Below are 15,557 nucleotides of genomic sequence, written 5' to 3' on the forward strand. Positions count from 1 at the left end.
AAGACAATGTTAAAATGAATAATAATGTCTACACTCTTATTCTGAGCAACCAGGACAAACAATTCAAACAATACACTTCCTAAGTATGTACTAATGTATTTACAAATACAATCATAGTTAACAAGAAATCCTATATGCAAATAATGGATTTACTTGATTCTGGTACATTAATACATACTACTCCTTATCTATTTTGATTAACAGATGTACACAACATAACTCCTACAATTGTAACTATTACAAATAGATTAACAATGACTCTTAATTGAGTTGGATCTATACATATTGAAATCCTGAAGAATATACAAGAAAGAAGTGTCATAACATTATAAAACATCTATTACTATCTACAAATAAACTTTTCCCTTATAATGTCAGTAACAGTGTAGAGGGGACCTGAAGGCTTAGTAAGGGGACCCAGGCTATAACTATCCTACACAACAGAAATACAGAATGTAAGTACTAGAACATAGTCAGAACTTGTAGAACAGGTAGAGAGAGAGAGTGAGACAAGAGTAGAGTATATAGAGTAAGTCTAAGAGTATAGAACTATCTAGAGTAGACAAGATCAAGACTACAGGACCAGTTTGATCTTATACACCTATATATACTAAACTACACAAGAGTACTCAGAGAGTATAAGCTACTAAGAATAATAAGTTATAAAGAATGAAAGAAAGGAAGGTTAAAGATAAAGGTACAAAGAATGAAGGAATAGACAAAGGGTAAGAGACTATAGAATGAACAAAGAATAAAGGGGTGGTCAAAGGAATGGAATGATAAAGTAAGGAAGGGTAGTAGTAAGAGTCAGTACACATATAGTCTATAGACAGTACTCCTGAGGGACAGAAGTCCTAAGTTCTAGTACAGAAGGGTGTAGAACCCTTAGAACTAAAGGTACAAGAGTAGAGAATTGTAACATTACCCTCCCTCTAAAACCAATTGTTCTAATTAGTAAACATTAAACTTGGTTAGTAGCTCAGGCATAAGTTAGAATAGTAAGGCTTAGAAATCTGTAAGACTGAGTTTACACAGAGTACTAGGATGAAGCTGATAGAAATCTTAGATTGTCTTAAGAGTATGAGCAAGGTTCTTAGTAGGTTCCTAAGTGTGCTCCTCATCTAGGTACCCTTTCTAGTAAACAAGGAATTTGAGTTTTCTATACAACAGCTTAGTATCTACTATGTACTCTACTTTGTATTCTAGTTTAGAGCTAATAAGTTCTGGTAGAGGTAGAGGGGGTCTTTGTTACAAAGGAAAACTAGGATTGTAGTACTAAGACAACAGAACCTTATTAAACACTAAGTGTATGTACTTCTATATTGTTAGAAGTTAGAGTTTGTAGGTAGAGACACTAACCTTCTTTTTAATAATGAAGGGTCTAAAGCACTTGTTGTCCAACTTCTTTATTAGGTGATCCAAGGTTAGATTAGTAGCTTCTAATATAACCTTGTTACTAGGCTAGTAATCCTTAGCTGTAAACCTCTTCCAATCATAGTTCTACTTTATAACCTATACTACCTTCTCTAAAAGAGCTTATACATCCTCTCTAGTCCTGTGTATTCATTCTACAAAGTCTGTTACAGATTCAGAACTAATGTTCTAGTTCAGAACTGTCTCCTAGTACAAATGTCTCCTATAATTAAGGAAGAATAGGGACTGTCCTATTGTAGAGTGTTACTAGTTATTATGTACAAATTCTGTCAGAGCTAACTATTCAGACTAATCTGATTACTAATGATTGATGAACATCTAAAGGTAGAGCTCAATCTCCTAATTAACTTACTCAGTTTAACTATCAGTCTGTAGATAATATGTAGTAGAAGGGTTCTCTTGAATTCTGAGAAGTACATACAAGTCCTATATAAATTTTGACTTGAATTGTAGTCTATAATTGTGAATGAGCTTCTAAGAGAGTCTGTACAACTAAAAGACATGATTCTAATAAATGTGTACTATACTTTTAGAAGTGAGTTCTGTTTGGGTTGGAACTGTGTAAACTTACTTAGAGAATCAGTTGACAATTATACAGATAGTGTTATAACCCTAAGACTTGAGTAGCTTACTAATCAGGTCTACCAAGACTTCTTTCTAAGAGTGATCTAGGATCTAATACAAATATAGGAGAGTCTGAACTCTAGTCTAGTAGGCTTTAGTCTGTTAGTATGTATTGTAACTAGTTACATACTTTAGGATTTCCCTCTACATTCCTGACTACTAGTAGTTCCAAGTAATGAGTTCTTGTGTTTTGTGTTAGTCTAAATGTCCTACAGTTGGATTATTGTAATGAGCTCAGACAATGTCCTCCTACAGCTTCTGATCCTTTGAAACATACAGTCAGCCTTTCTAGTAAACCTGTTTATCCTTATCCTCCTCCTAATCCCTAGCCTGCTTCTCTAGCTACTTTATTACAACCCAGTCCTGTGTGTGTTTTAGAGTTTACTGTATACAGGTAACAAAGTTAACATTCTTAGATTTGAGTCAGATCTCTCAGATTGTCTTAGATGTAAAACAGGAATTGTTTAGAAGAACAAGATTTTTGTTATTATTCTCCCTCCTTTTATAACCTACTTGTCTTGAGAGTAAATCAGCTTTTGTCATTTGTGTTCTAAGTTTGTAGGTTAGTACAAAGTTGTAGTCCTACAGTTCTAACATTTAGTAGGCTTAGTAGTAGTTGAGCTTCTAAGACACCTGGAAGTACTAGAGATTAAGGTGATTACTCTAAATCTTAAACTTTTGTATAGTACTAAGAAGATATTAATGCTACTCCTCTAGAGAACAGACAATTGTAAGGAGTTCCTTGTTATAGATAGAGTAGTTCTGTTCTATTACAGAGAGGGATTCTGATTAGAACACTATTAGACACTACTTTCTGTTAATGAACTAGGATAGTACTACTCTATTTGTAAAGTTAGAAGAGTTGGCTTTGACTCAGAACTTGTCCAGAACTGTTAGAACTACTAATATAGGCTTACTAGTAATAGTCTACTTAAGAGACTTGAACACAGACTACTACTAATCATCCTATTACTAAGGAACATCTTTGCTAGTAAGATCATAAAGGGGCTGAGTAATAGTACTAAAGTCTTAAATAAAGTGTTAGTAGTAGTTTACAAACTTAAGGAATACTTAGACCTGTTTCAGGTTCTAAAGTTGTAGCTAGTTCTAAACTGTAGTTACCTTTGCTGGATCTATACAGACCTCTCCTCTACTAATCATAAAGCCTAGATAATTTACTGACTTCTGTGTAAAAGAGTACTTTACTTCTTAGAGAAACAGTTTATTATTTTAGAGCTACTATAGAACTGCTTAGATCAGTCAGTAATAGTACTCAACTGTTTAGGTGAAGATCAGAATGTTGTCCAGATACACACTAACATACTCTAAGTTAATCAGATCTGTAAGAATGTGATTTATAAATGACTAGAACATTATAGACAAGTTAGTTAGTCTAAAGAATATTATAGTCAGTTTGTACAATCTGTAATTGGTTCAAAACACAGCCTTCTACTCATCTCTGTCTTAGATCCAAATATTATTGTACTCCTATTAAACATCCAACTTAGTAAAAACTCTAAATGTATACATCTTATTAATAAGCTCCTGAATCAGAGAGAGTAGGTACTTGTTTTTAATAGTACCCTTATTAAGATAACAATAATCCTAGACTAGGTAGAGCTTTCTATCTTTCTTTTTGACAAAGAAGAAAGGGGAGGCTATAAAGGACTTTAAGGGTCAGATCCAGCCATTCTAAAGATTTTCCTAAAGGAACTTGTCAAGTGCCTCCTACTTGTCTCTGTTAAGTAGGTAGACCTTATAATCCTTAGGTTGGAAACTCTTAGTCAATTCAATTGTATAGTCTTAGAGACAGTGTTTAGGAAGCTAGTCAAATTCCTCTTTGTTAAAGACTTTAGGGAATTCTTAGACAAAATCCAGTAGGCTAGGTTTATATGTGTTCTAAAGTAGAGTCATTCTGAGAGAGTTCTAGACTGGTTCTGTCTTAGACAGTCTTTAGATCAACTCTGTTCTGTCTTAACTAGAATATGTATCTACATATCTATCCTAGTCAAAGAAGAACAACTGGTCACCTTTATTAGAACTGTTAGTAACATTAGAAGCATCTGTATTTACTCAGAACAGTAGTACAAGGTAGTTACAAGACTTGGGACACTAATTAAATACAAGTGTCTACTCTAACTAGTTAATAGTAGGGTTGTAAGCCTTAAGCTATTCAAATCTAATAAAGATGTTTGTCTTTCTGAGGTTAGTGACTCTGAACTTAATACTTTCCTTATAATCCTAAATAGTCATCTGTAGTTGGACAAACTCAGTAATCCAACTATTCTAGTTTAGGGTTCTGTCTATATTGTATACTAGGATCAGAAGTAGAACACATTAAGTAGGAAGGTAGTGTTCCTGTATGAAGGCCTTATTAATGTACAAACTAGTACATCCACTGTCTACTAGAGTTATTGTTCAGATCTGGAGGAATCCTGAGAAGGGAGCTAAGAGGATAGAGACTTAGAGCTAGTGTCTAAAACATTCTCTAATAAACTACTACTTGTTCTGAAGGGAATGTACAGCTTGTACAGTCTTGTCATCTAAGAGAGTAAGTATATGTGTTAACATTTCCTTATTAACCTCTCTCTTTCAACAAGGACAGACTCATGTCCTCAGCTATAAACTCAGCTAAGACTATCTCTACTTAATACTATAGACAAACTACTAAGTAGTAAACAGGGCTAGGTAGTGTTCTAAATGTTCTAAGATCTTAGAACACAGAAGTAGTAGGTTAGATTGTACAGATTTAGACTTGGATAAAGTGTAAAGAGAAGAGTCAAAAGAATCAGAAGAAATAGGAGAACTATCTACTTTTGTTTTCAACTTTTTTCTTTCTAATAAATAATTTTGTTGATTTACTTTTTCTACTTTTTCTACTTTTTCTACTTTTCTTACTTTATTTATTTCTAATCCTACAGTGTCTATTGAATCAAAAGTAGCTATTAAAAAATCTGAGTTATAGCCCTTTAGTACTACATTTACTGTTAGGCCTTTACAAAATCCTAAAGTACATAGTTAGAGTCTAGAAGTTCTAAGGTGACTTTCAGATTTGTAGAAAAGGCTTCTTACTACAAATCCTACTTGTTACTCATTATTACTCTAATGACCTGACAGATATACTATTACTTCTATAGACAGTCCTTAATTTAATACTCTGACTTTCTACAGACAAAGTATACTCCTTACTTTTAGACTTCTCTAATGTCTATTAGGACAGATTGATTGTGAATTATAAGCAGATTGATCTGAGGGCTCAGAACTGTTAGAGCTGAATATATGTGTAAGTGTTCTGTACAGACTTAATACATTTAAGCTACAGCTTAGTCAAAGGAAATGGTGTACATCTTCTACTTAGTGTAAGTAACTAGTTCTAGTATCATTCTGAGAATCTTATTAACCAGTTCTAGGTAGAGAGCTTTTTCAAACATTCTAATAAGGACATTATTAAACTCAAGCACAAATCCTACCTTCTAGGCTAGGATATTAAACTCCTGAAAGAAGGTGTTAGTAGAATGTTTACCCTGTTATAGAGATACAAGCTTGTTCTACATATTATACTTCTTATTTAGATTAATGAAGGAAGTACAGAGCTGTCTTATGAATTCTAAATATGACTCATTGTTCTAAAGTCAGATCAGGCTTCTGATCCAATGTCCTTCAATCTAGTTCTAGGCCTAGGTGGCTATATTACCTTCCTTTATGAAGGAGAGGACAAATAGGATATAATTAAGATCTAAGGATAGATTAGTCAAAGTAGTAGCTATGTATAGTTTGACTTAGTACTAGAAGTCCTTAAAGTGCTACTTATTAAAGTCTAAAGGGTAGGCTATATACACTTTCTTTCTAGAATGGGTTACAACTTCTAGAACAATTAGAACAGGTTCTAAAGAGGCTAAGAGTATGTAACTAGTAAAAGCCTCTTAGATAGAGGTCTACATGTATTAAGCTAGTTCTACTTGTAACTACTAATCTGGCAGGATAGTAGGAGTAGTGGTTAGTGTAGGAGGGTCCATGTTTACACTACAAAGGAATCAGTACTAAACTAAAAGGGGTAATGAATAGAAGAAGGGTAGCAAAAGTTTAAAATTTTAAAATGTAAAAGGGTTAGAACAAAGAAAAGAGATTGACACAATAGTAAGTACTAATACTCAAACATAAGAGAGTTGTAGAGTAGTAATAGGGAGTCTTAATCTGATGTTAGTAACAGTGTAGAGGGGACTCAAAGGCTCAGTAAGGGGACCCAGACTACAACTATCCTACATAATAGAAATACAGAATGTAAGTACTAGAACATAGTCAGAACTTGTAGAACAGGCAGAGAGAGAGTAAGACAAGAGTAGAGTATATAGAGTAAGTCTAAGAGTATAGGACTACCTAGAGTAGACAAGATTAAGACTATAGGACCAGTCTAATCTTGTACACCTATATATACTAAACTACACAAGAGTACTCAGAGAGTATAAGCTACTAAGAATGATAAGCTATAAAGAATAAAAGAAAGGAAGGTCAAAGATAAAGGTACAAAGAATGAAGGGATGGACAAAGGGTAAGAGACTATAGAATGAACAAAGAATGAAGGAGTGGTTAAAGGAATGGAATGATAAAGTAAGGAAGGGTAGTAGTAAGAGTTAGTACACATATAGTCTATAGACAGTACCCTTAAGGGATAGAAGTCCTGAGTTCTAGTACAGAAGAGTGTAGAACCCTTAGAACTGAAGGTATAAGAGTAGATAATTGTAATACATAAGTCAAGCACTACTATGTAGGGAAAGTTATTCTTTTATGTTTACAAATGATAATTGTACTATAACATTACTATGTAATGAATATGTTAGACATATATGATTGAGAAATAACTTGTATATTTTGTACAATAATCATTTGTTAAAAATAATGAACAAACTATCTATTTATAATATACATAAACACCTTAGACATATAAGTTATGATTATATTAAACAATTATTAAAGACACAACCAAGTGTACTATTAACTAAAATAACAAACTACAAAGAAAAAGAATGTATTAAATGTATAAAAGCAAATATTAAACATACACTAATACTAAAACTATGTTAATCTCCTCTTGCAAATCAATTTGGAGATCTTATTCATATTAATATCATTAGTCCTATCAAACTGTACACATATAAGAACATACACTACTTATTAACAATTGTAGACAATTCTACTTGCTAGTGTATAATGCTCAAATTACAAACAAAATCTGATACATATACACAATACATACAATGGACAACCAAAATATTTACACAGTACAGAGTTAAAATAAAGCTTTTACAAAGTGATAACAATACTGTATTCCTTAGTAAAGATTTCCAACAATATTTAGATTCACAAGGAACAAAATAAAGATTAACAGTACATCATACTCTACAACAGAACAGAATAACAGAATGAACTCATAAAACTATATTTAGAGGTGTAAGAGTATATCTAACATCTACTAAATTACTGTTTACATTATAGGCTGAAGCAGTAATTCATATTACTTATATTCATAATAGAACACTGTGTGCTACTTTAAATTACAATACCCTACATTACAAACATTACAGAACCTATAGAACAATTAATAATATATACAAATTTGGTCAATATATTATCATTTGCAACAAAAATCCTACAAAAATACAACAGTAAGGTATTATTACTTGTTAGATAGGATTAGACAATAAAAGTAAAGGTTATAAAACTTGGCACAATAATAAAATCACTATTGAACAAAATATTCAATTTCTCAAAGGTAAACCTCCTCAAATAGAGAATACAAACAATGATACAAACAAGTGTTTAATAATTAAAAATAACAAAACAGACAATAGAATAACAAGAACAGACAATAATGATACAGACAATGCTAATCCTAATAAAAAAGGAAAAGTGGTAGAACTAACAGACTTAACAGACAACAAAGTTAAATTAACCAAAAAAGAAGTAGAACCTAAACTACATTGATTGGAACAGAAACAGAAACTGACAGAATGTGCTATTGAGCTTGAACAATGTATAGAGAATAAATGTGTAACAAAATGCATGTATGTACTTAGTGAAAAGGATGAAGATAATATTGCTATTCATTTAACAGAATTTAATACTAAAATAAGTGAAATACAATTGGATCTGACTTCATTTTATGAAGCAATCTAATGTCTGAATCATAATTCATAGATTACAGCTATGAAAGACAAAATAAAACAATTAGAAAATCATAATACATGAGAAATCACAAATCCATACAATAATATTAACATTATTAGAACACAATTTGTCTATAAAATAAAGTAATACACTGACAATAGTATAGAAAAATACAAAGCATAATTAGTAGTTTAAGGAAACTATTAGATTGATAGTCTTAACTATCATACAGACAATTTATTTGCTCCTACTGTTAGACTATCTATAGTATAATTAATATTAGTATAGGTAGTATCTAATAATTATGAAATACATTAGATAGATATAAAATCAGTATATCTGTATGAACAATTGACAGAAGACAAAGAAATATATGTTAAACCTCCTCCAGGTAACTTAATAGACAGATTACAGAATAGACAAATATTACAATTACAAAAAGTGTTATACAGATTAAAACAAGCTAGTAGAAGATGGTATAAAATGCTATCTAATATACTACTTAAATACAGATTAACAAAATCCAAACATGATAACACTATATTCTTTACAAAGAAGAAAGAAATAACTGTAGCCATATTATTTGTACATGTTGACAATATTACTATCACAGTAATGAATAATAATACTATTGTAATAATAAAACAATCTATTGTATATCATTTACAATATACAGACAGTGACAAATTACACTAACTACTTAGTATAGAGATTCAATATGATAGAGAGTATAGATTTATCAGGATGTATCAGACACATTATATTAATAGTATAATAGAATGTTACAAACTTACAAACAAACAAAGTGTACAAACACTTATACAACCTGATACACAATTAAAAACAGTATTGTAAACTAATAACAATAGAGAACAAATGTCTAATATACTATACATGAACATAGTTAGTACACTTAGATACATTACAGACTGTACACAGTCAGATATAGCATTTGTAACAAATCAGTTAACTAAATACCTTAATGACCCTAGTATAGAGTATTATCTAGTACTTAAACATTGTTATATGTACTTAAAAACTATAAACAATGTCTGGCTCTAACTCAGTAGCACAAATCAATCAATATTGAATGGATATACAGACACAGACAGTATGATGTAAGAAGAGTATTGTGTTACAATTCTCTACTCTCTTACCTTCAGTTCTGAGAGTTCTACACCCTTCTGTACTAGAACTCAGGACTTCTGTCCCTTAGGGGTACTGTCTATAAACTATATGTGTACTGACTCTTACTACTACCCTTCCTTACTTTATCATTCTATTCCTTTGACCACTCCTTCATTCTTTGTTCATTCTATAGTCTCTTACCTTTGGTCCATTCCTTCATTCTTTGTACCTTTATCTTTGACCTTCTCTTTCTTTCATTCTTTGTAGCTTATCATTCTTAGTAACTCATACTCTCTGAGTACTCTTGTGTAGTTTAGTATATATAGGTGTACAAGATCAGACTAGTCCTATAGTCTTGATCTTGTCTACTCTAGGTAGTTCTGTACTCTTAGGCTCACTCTATATACTCTACTCTTGTCTCTCTCTCTCTCTCTGCCTGTTCTGCAAGTTCTGACTATGTTCTAGTACTTGTATTCTATATTTCTGTTATGTAGGATAGTTGTAGCCTAGGTCCTCTTACTAAGCCTTTGGGTCCCCTCTACACTGTTACTGACATTAGATTAAGACTACCTATTACTACCCTACAACTCTCCTACATTTTGAGTATTAGTACTTACTATTGTATTAATCTCTTTTCTTTGTCCTAACCCTTTTACATTTTTAAATTTTAAACTTTTTAAACCCTTTTAAACTTTTGCCACCCTTCTTCTATTCATTACCCCTTTTAGTTTAGTGCCAATTCCTTTATAGTGTAAACATAGACCCTCCTACACTGACTACCACCCCTACTGTCCTACTAGATTAGTAGTTACAAGCAGAACTAGCTTAATACATGTAGACCTCTATCTAAGAGGCTTTTACTAACTACATACCTCTAGCCCCTTTAGAACCTGTTCTAGTTGTTCTAGAAGTTGTAACCTGTTCTAGAAAGAAAGTACATATAGTCTACCCTTTGAACTTTAATAGGTAGCACTTTAAGGACTTTCAGTACTAAGTTAAACTATACATAGCTACTACTTTAACTAATCTATCCTCAGATCTTAATTGTGTCCTATTTGTCCTCTCCTTTATGAAGGAAGGTAACACAGCCACCTGGGCCCAGAACTGGATTGAAGGCTATTAGATCAGAAGCCTAATCTGACTTCAGAATAATGAGTTATATTTAGAATTCATAAGGCAGCTCTGTACTTCCTTCATTAATTCAAATAAGAAGTATAATGTATAGAACAAGCTTACATCTCTGTAACAGAGCAAACATTCTGCTAATACCTTCTTTCAGGAGTTTAATATCCTAGTCTAGAAGGTAGGATTCATACTTAAGTTTAATAATGTTCTTATTAGAATACTTGAAAAAGCTCTTCACTTAGAACTGGTTAATAAGATTCTTAGAATAATACTAGAACTGGTTACTTACACTGAGTAGAAGACATGTACCATTTCCTTCAACCAAGCTGTAGCTTGAATGTGTCAAGTCTGTACAGAATGCTTACACATACATCTAGCTCTAACAGTTCTAAGCCCTTAGATTGATCTACTTATAATTTACAATCAATCAGTTTCTTGTTATCTAAGAGAGTAAGTATATATACTAACATTTCCTTATTAACCTCTCTCTTTCAACAAGGACAGACTCATGTCCTTAGCTGTGAACTCAGCTGAGACTATCCCTACTTGATACTACAGACAAACTACTAAGTAGTAAACAGGGCTAGGTAGTGTTCTAAACATTCTAAGATTTTAGAACACAGAAGTAGTAGGTCAGATTGTGTAGATTTAGACTCAGATGAAGTGTGAAGAGAAGAATCAAAAGAATCAGAAGAAATAGGAGAACTATCTACTTTTGTTTTCAACTTTTTTCTTTCTAATAAATAATTTTGTTAATTTACTTTTTCTACTTTTTCTACTTTTTCTACTTTTCTTACTTTATTTACTTTTAATCCTACAGTGTCCATTGAATCAAAAGTAGTTATTAAAAAATCTGAGTCATAGCCCTTTAGTACTACATTCACTGTTAGGCCTCTACAAAATTCTAGAGTATGTAGTCAGAGTCTAAGAGTTCTGAGGTGACTTCTAGATTTGTAGAAAAGACTTCTTACTACAAATCCTACTCATTACTCATTATTACTCTAATGACCTGACAGATATACTGTTACTTCTATAAGTAGTCCTTAATCTAGTACCCTGACTCTCTATAAGTAAAGTATGCTCCTTACTTTCAGACTTCTCTAATGTCTATCAGCTGTACAAGCTGTACATTCCCTTCAGAACAAGTAGTAGTTCATTTAAGAATGTTCTAGACACTAGCTCTAAGTCCTTGTCCTCTTAGCTCCCTTCTTAGGATCCTCTCAGATCTGAACAATAGTTCTAGTAAACAGTAGATACACTAGTTTGTACATTAATAAGGCCTTTGTGTAGGAACACTACCTTCCTACTTAATGTATTCTACTTCTGATTCTAGTATACAATATAGACAGAACCCTAAACTAGAATAGTCAGATTACTAAGTTTGTCCAACTACAGATAACTATTTAGGATCATGAGGAAAGTATTGAGTTTAGAGTTACTAACCTTAGAAAGACAGATGTCTTTATTAGATTCAAATGGCTTAAGACTCACAACCCTACTATTAACTAGTTAGAGTAAACACTTGTGTTTGATTAGTGTCCTAAGTCTTGTAGCTACCTTACACTACTGTTCTAAGTAGATACAAACACTTCTAATGTTACTAACAGTTCTGATAAAGGTGACTAGTTGTTCTTCTTTAACTAGGATAGATATGTGAATACATATTCTAGTCAAGGCAGAACAGAGTCAATCTAAAGGATGTCTAAGATGGAACTAGTCTAGAACCCTCTCAGAATAACTCTACTCTAGAATGTATGTAGACTCAGCCTGCCAGATTTTGTCTGAGAGTTCCCTAAAGTCTTTAGTAAAGAGGAATTCAACTAGCTTCCTGAATACTGTCTTTAAGACTATGTAATTGAATTGACTGAGGGTTTCCAACCTAAGGATTGTAAGGTCTACCTACTTAACAGAGACAAGTAGGAGGCACTTGACAAGTTCCTTTAGGAAAATCTTTAGAACAGTCAGATCCAACCCTTAAAGTCCTCTATAGCCTCCTCTTTCTTCTTTGTCAAAAAGAAAGATAAGAAGCTCTACCTAGTTCAGGATTATTATTGTTTTAATAAGAGTACTGTCAAAAACAAGTACTCACTCTCTCTGATTCAGGAGCTCATTAATAAGACACATACATTTAGGGTTTTCACTAAGTTGGATATTTGATAGAGATACAATAATATTTGAATCTAAGACAGAGATGAGTAGAAGGCTGTGTTCTAAACTAATTATAGATTGTACAAACTGACTGTAATGTTCTTTAGACTAACTAACTCACTTACAACATTCTAGTCATTCATGAATTACATTCTTACAGATCTGATTAACTTAGAGTATGTTAGTATGTATCTGAACAATATTCTGATCTTTACTCAGACAGTTGAGCACTACTACTAACTGATCTGAGTAGTTCTATAATAGCTCCAAAATAATAAACTGTTCCTCTAAGAAGTAAAGTACTCTTTTACACAGGAGTCAGTAGATTATCTAAGCTTTGTAATCAGTAGAGGAGAGGTCTGTATGGATCCAGCAAAAGTAACTGTAGTTCAGAACTGACTACAACCTTAAAACCTGAAACAGGTCTAAGTATTCCTTAGGTTTACAAACTATTACTAATGCTTCATTCAAGACTTTAGTACTATTACTCAGCCCCTTCACAATCTTACCAGTAAAGATGTTCCTTAGTAATAGGATGATTAGTAGTAGTCTGTGTTTGAGTCCCTTAAGTAGGTTATTACTAGCAAGCCTGTATTAGTAGTCCTAACAGTTGTAGACAAGTTCTAAGTTGAAGCCAACTCTTCTGACTTTGTAAATAGAGTAGTACTGTCCTAGTTCATTAACAGAAAGTAGTGTCTAATAGTGTTCCAATCAGAATTCCTCTCTGTAATAGAATAGAACTACTCTATCTATAATAAGGAACTCCTTACAATTGTCTGTTCTCTAAAGGAGTAGTATTAATATCTCCTTAGTACTGTACAGAAGTTTAAGATTTAGAGTAATCACTTTAATCTCTAGTACTTCTAAACACCTTAGAAGCTTAACTACTGTCAAGCCTACTAGATGTTAGAACTGTAAGACTACAACTTTGTACTAACCTACAAACCTAGAACACAAATGACAAAAGCTGATTTACTCTTAAGATAAGTAAGTTATGAAAGGGGGGAGAATAATAATAAAAATCTTATTCTCCTAGACAATTCCTGTTTTGTGTTTAAGACAATTCAAGAGATCTGACTCAAATCCAAGAATGTTGACTTTGTTACTTGTATACAGTAAGCTCTAAGACACACACAGGACTAGGTTGTAATAAAGTAGTTAGAGAAGCAGGCTAAGGATTGGGAGGAGGATAAGGATAGACAGGTTTACTAGAAAGGCTGACTGTATGTTCTAAAGGATTAGAAACTGTAGAAGGACATTGTCTGAGCTTATTATAACAATCTGACTATAGAACATTTGGGCTAACACAAAACACAGGAACTCATTACTTAGAACTACTAGTAGTCAGGAATGTAGAGGGAAATCCTAAAATATGTGACTGGTTGTAATACATACTAACAGACTAAGGCCTACTAGACTAGGGTTTAGACTCTCCTACATTTGTATCAGATCCTGGATCACTCTTAGGAAGAAGTCTCAGTAGACCTGATCAGTGAGCTACTTAAGTCTTAGGGTTACAATACTATCTGTGTGATTGTCAACTGATTCTCTAAGTAAGTCTATACAGTTCTAACCTAAACAGAACTCACTTTCAAAAGTATAGTATGTATTTATTAGAATCACATCTTCTAGTTGTATAGACTCTCTTAGAAGCTTATTCACAATTACAGACTGTAATTTGAGTCAAAATTCATGTAGAACTTGTATACACTTCTCAGAATTTAAGGGAACCCTTCTACTATATATTACTTATAGACTGACAGTCAAACTGAGAAAGTTAATTAGGAGATTAAGCTCTACCTCCAGATGTTCATCAATCATTAGTAATCAGATTGGTCTGAATAGTTAGCTCTAGCAGAATTTGTACACAATAACTAGTAACACTTTATAACAGGACAGTCCTTGTTCTTCCTCAATCATAAGAGACATTTGTACTAGGGGACAGTTTCAAACTAGAACAGTAGTTCTGAATCTGTAACAGACTTTGTAGAACAGATACACAGAACTAGGGAGAATGTATGAGCTCTTTTAGAGAAGGTAGTATAGGTTATAAAGTAGAACTATGATTGAAAGAGGTCTACAGTCAAGGATTACTAGCCTAGTAACAAGGTTATACTAGAAGCTACTAATCTGACCTCAGATTGTCTAATGAAGAAGTTGAACAATAAGCACTTCAGACTCTTTGTCATTGAAAAGAAGGTCAGTACCTCTGTCTACAAACTCTAACTTCTAGCAACATAAAAGTACATACACCTAGTGTTTAATAAGGTTCTGTTGTCTCAGTACTACAATCCCAGTTTTCCTTCACAACAAAGACCCCCTCTACCTTTACTAGAACTTATTAGCTCCAAACCAGAATACAAAGTAGAGTACATAGTAGATGCTAAGCTACTATATAGAAAACTCAAATTCCTTGTTCACTAGAAAGGGTACTCAGTTGAGGAGCACACTTGAGAACCTGCCAAGAACCTTGCCTATACTCCTAAGGTAATCTAAGATTTCTATCAGCTTCATCCTAGTACTCTGTACAAACTCAGCCTTACAGATTTCCAAGCCCTACTGTTTCAACTTATGTCTGAGCTACTAACTAAGTCTAATGTTCACTAATCAGGATGATTGGTTTTAGAGGAGGGGTGATGTTACAATTCTCTACTCTCTTACCTTCAGTTCTAAGGGTTCTACACCCTTCTGTACTAGAACTCAGGACTTCTGTCCCTCAGGAGCACTGTCTATAGACTATATACATACTAACTCTTACTACTACCCTTCCTTACTTTATCATTCTATTCCTTTGACCACCCCTTCATTCTTTGTTCATTCTATAGTCTCTTACCCTTAGTCTATCCCTTCATTCTTTGTACCTTTATCTTTGACCTTCTCTTTCTTTCATTCTTTGTAGCTTATCATTATTAGTAGCTTATACTCTCTGAGTA

The sequence above is a fragment of the Fomitiporia mediterranea genome, assembly GCF_000271605.1.
Source record: "Fomitiporia mediterranea MF3/22 unplaced genomic scaffold FOMMEscaffold_6, whole genome shotgun sequence".
Lineage (NCBI taxonomy): Eukaryota > Fungi > Basidiomycota > Agaricomycetes > Hymenochaetales > Hymenochaetaceae > Fomitiporia > Fomitiporia mediterranea.